The sequence below is a fragment of the Orcinus orca genome, chromosome 4, assembly GCF_937001465.1.
Source record: "Orcinus orca chromosome 4, mOrcOrc1.1, whole genome shotgun sequence".
Lineage (NCBI taxonomy): Eukaryota > Metazoa > Chordata > Mammalia > Artiodactyla > Delphinidae > Orcinus > Orcinus orca.
This window is the reverse complement of record NC_064562.1, coordinates 15,302,580-15,307,464: the sequence shown is the minus strand read 5'-3', so window position 1 is coordinate 15,307,464 and position 4,885 is coordinate 15,302,580.

Below are 4,885 nucleotides of genomic sequence, written 5' to 3'. Positions count from 1 at the left end.
TGCCTGAATACCCTTGCCCTAGAGTTTTGCAAACTCTGCTTCTTAATAAGGCCTTCCCTGACCCCTATCTAACTTCACTGATTCTGTTTTCAACTTTGGTTGCAGTTAAAGTTATCTACTGAGTGTTTAATTCAGTTATCATTTGTCTAGTTTTATTTGGTAAATTTTAAAATCTGCTAAGACTTTTTAAAAAAAGTTTTCTGTTCAGGTATTTTTAGGTTTGTCTTTTCTTTCCTTAAACATGATTTGTTTTAAAACATAAATTTATACTTAAATTTTGGTGTAAATATGTCTCATATTAACCCTGAAAATTTCTATAGGTCTGCTTTTGTTGCCTATTGTTTCTGCTGGTTCTTGCTGATGGTATCTTACTTCTTTGTGTGCTTGATTATCTTTGGCTCTGAACTACTTTTTTTACCTTGAAAAATTCTATGTGGGAAATCTTTGAGGCCTGGGATGTAGGTGGGTTTCTCTAGAGGGGATTTGCATTTACTTCTGCCAAGTATACAGGGTACTACCAGTTCTGAAGCACTTTCAGTTATATTCAAGGCTTGCACTTTTGGGGGTTTCCCAGAAGATGTGAATTTTATCTATAAAATTCTTTTAGGACAGGCTTGTGATTTCAGCTTCTCAGGGATTGCTTTATTATTTTTTTCCCCCAACACCCTGCTTTGTCTAGTAACATTCATAGCAATTCTTACAGTCCCCTGATGTTGAGGGAATGGAAGAAACAGAGTTTATCATTAGTTCAGTCTTACATCCTTACACATGTAGCATAACACTTTGAGGTCCCAGGGCTATTAGGAATTTACTTTTTAGACTGCCTGGCATTACATTAGAAGGGCTCTGACTTCTACCCTTCACACTCCACAAGGCCTTGATAAATTAAGCTAGCTTAATTTAGCATAACAGTTCTGCTTAACTTTCTGGTTACTGCCTTTTACGTGGATTTGGGCTTGATGTTTTTTGTTTGTTTGTTTTTACTATTTTTTCTAGCATTTCTCACATATTTTCAGCAAGAAGGCTAGTATAAATACTTTGATGGCCATATTATAGATGTGGAGCTCAGAGGCTACCATTAGTTCCAAAACATTTATGGAATCCCTTCCCCTTCTCTCTATTCCTGTGATTCTGCCCTTGTTTAAGTCATTGCTTCTTACCTGAATTGTTGAAAGTCTTTTAAACTGTTTTCTCAGCCTCCAGTCATTCCCATTAATCTCATTTTCTACCCTGCTGACAAATACACTGTAAAACAATGAACTGTCATGTGACTCTTTAAACTATCAATGGCTCCCTGTTTCCTATAGAAATCAAACTCTACTCTTGTCCCAACTTGACTTGCTTCATGTTCAAACGCTTTCTTCTCCACACACCAAAGTATGACACTCATCCCTAAATGACCGTATACTTCCATACTTCCATGCCTTTGTTCAAACAACCTATTCTACCTTATGTACTGTTCTCTGCTTGGTAAATTTCTTCTCCCTCTACATAAACCAGGTCTCATATCTTCACTTCTAAGGGCAGCCTCTACTCCTACAGGAAGAACTAACCCTTTTCTTCTACTACTCTACCATATTACATATTAACGGTTTGCATGGTCATTTGTCAGCATAGATTGTGAGGCTGAAATAAGTCAGGAAATGAATGCTATTTATTTAAAGATTTCTAGCCTTTAATATAGTGCCTGCTACATGGCCAGTGTTTAACAAATAAATAAATGAAGACAGCTGGTTTGGACTTTCTAAAAGTACAATGTGCACTTTTTGTTTTAAATTCCCCACCTTCGGCAGCATAGTCATAGCACTGCAGAGTTAAAAAGCACTTTAGACGTCATTAGTATGATCACTTTTATGACCATAAAAAACAGAGGTCCAAAATAGTTAAGTGCAAAACTGCATGGAAATTCAATGGATGTTTGTTGTGAAAATGAGTACTATTTATTCACTGTTTACTGTATATCATACACAGCCATCATTAAGTATTTTTATCTCATTTTCCCCATGACCCTATAAATTAGGAATACTTACTTCATTTTGTGCACAGTGTTTATCAGTTTACCAACTGAACTTTGATCCGAAATAATGCCACAGGTTCAAATTATTGTACCTTTTCATGGCCCCTGGCACCTTCTCCTTCAGCCAGTTCCTGGCTGCCATGTAGAGGAAACGGTTTTATTGCTTCCTTAACACCTTCTAGTTACTCTAGGCTCTTGATTTTTCTCCCGCAGGGCTGTTCCTGATTTACAGGCTAGGGCTCGGAGTCTCTGTGCACTTTCTGCTGTTATCAAAATAACGGCAAATAATGTCCAGAAGCTCTCCCCACACTGAGAGCTGCTTCTTCTTGGAACAATTCCTTTTTATATCTATTTTACATGTATTTTAAATATATTTCCTCCCATACCATGTCAACCAAATCTGAACAATTAACTCATTTAAACAAGCATCATCTGATTCAATCCGGATTCCTTCAGTCATAAGTTTTCTAATTCTGTGGGTTTTATCTCATTATACCAAATTCCCCTAGCTATAAGTCTTTTGTCACAGAACAGTGTTCTAATTGTCTCAGATTCTATATGATTTTCAAAATGGAATCTCATGAGGCTACATTAGTTGGAGGCATTCAGTAAACTAGTTGATTAGGCACTGGGAGCCATTAACTGCAGGAAGCCTTGGTAATTCAACCCGGATTTTGATAACCACATCCTGGTGTTAGTAAAAATACTGTTTTCCTAATTATGGGTATCATGATCATGCCCCAATCAAGAACTAAGAAATCATGGAATTCTTAATAAATGGAGAAGGAATGAGAACATCTTAATAAACGGAGAAGGAATGAGAACAGAAAAACACCACTAGGAAAACATTGTTTTAAGGCAAGAATGAATCATCAATAGATGTCACATTTAGTGAGCAAAAGTACAATGAGCAACAGCATATTTGCATCCTATGAAAGTATCTCCTCATAAGATATTTCTTAAAAACAAAGAAAAAATAATTACTTCATAGTAGAGAAGCCTGGCAGACACCAGATTAACCAAAGGTGCAAAGATCACCAATAAGAAGATAAACTGATGTTAAATAAACACTGATGGGATGCACCTAGAAGGGCACAACAAAGATACATAACCTGAAGCTAATCATAGGAAATGCCAGACAAACCCAACTTGGGAGACATTCTACTAAATAATTGACCAGAACTCTTCAATAATGTCAAGGTCATGAAATACAAGGACAGACTGAGGAACCGTCACAGACTGGAAGAGAACAAGGAGACACGATACTTACCATAATGTAGAATCCTGGATTGGATTCTGTACAGGTAAAACACTTCCCTGAGAAAACTGGTGAAACCCAAATAAGGTCTGCAGTTTAGTTAATAATATTGTATCGATGTTAATTTCCTGGTTTTGATCACTGCACTACCGTTATACAAGATGCTAACATTAGGGGAAGCTGGGTGAAGGGTATACAGGAACTCTCTGTACTATTAGTGCAAACTTTCTCTAAGTCTCAACTATTCCTAAACGAGAAGTAAAAAGAAATCATGCAATTTCAACAAATAAGATCTCTGGGTTGTTTCTCCTTTTCAGTTTATCCCAGGACAAAGAAAAAGAAGCCTGGACTGGGCCAGTTTCCTGCACTTCGACTGCCACTAATGGTGCCCTGAGGAGACTCTCCAATCATTTTCCTACCACCAGATCTGAGCCTTCAGTTTTTCCTGAGATCTCTGTGAGCTGTTCAGTATCTTTCTAACAAATGATTTCTTTTTTCTTAAGACTGTCAGAGGTGTTTTTTACTTTGTAAAATCTAAAACTTTAAATAGTTACAAAGCATTATTACACCTAATGAAGTACCTGTCTGTACAAGGTGAATAGATAAAATTGACTCTTGTTTTAGGAGTTTACAATATGCTTATCACTGATAAATACTTGCCTCTTAAGAGCTCCTATCCTCACACTCCCAGCCTCCACTGCTGTCTATTTTCTTCACTCCTGTAGAGCCATCCAGAGTTTGGTTGTGTTGTTCATAAATAGACAACCTGTACATAGACAAGGTTAGAGCTCACCTCACACGTATGATTTATACATCCTCCACATAATTTTCTCTTATTTTATTTTGGTTTTAACTTGTACAGTACTTTTATCTTAACTAATACCTTTTTTGTGCTCACGAGCTCCCTAACTCTCCCTCAAATTTCTAAGCACATCTTACTGTATCAACTGGCAGTTCACAGTGCAAATTAATACCCACTTTCAGATCTTAGATTTCTGATTTTTTAATATCTTTATTGGAGTGTAATTGCTTTACAATGTCGTGTTAGTTTCTGCTGTATAACAAACTGAATCAATATACATATACATATATCCCCATATCCCCTCCCTCTGCGTCTCCCTCCCACCCTCCCTATCCCACCCCTCTAGGTGGTCACAAAGCACCGAGCTGATCTCCCTGTGCTATGCAGTTGCTTCCCACTACCTATTTTACATTTGGTAGTATATGTAAGTCCATGCCACTCTCTCACTTCATCCCAGCTTACCCTTCCCCCTCCCCATGTCCTCAAGTCCATTCTCTACATCTGCACCTTTACTCCTGTCCTGCCTCTAGGTTCATCAGAACATTTTTTTTTTTAGGTTCCATATATATGTGTTAGCATACGGTATTTGTTTTTCTCTTTCTGATTTACTTCACTCTGTATGACAGTCTCTAGGTCCATCCACCTCACTACAAATAACTCAATTTCATTTCTTTTTATGTCTGAGTAATATTCCATCATATGTATGTGCCACATCTTCTTTATCCATTCATCTGTCAATGGACACTTAGGTTGCTTCCATGTCCCGGCTACTGTAAATAATGCTGCAATGAACATTGTTGTACATGAC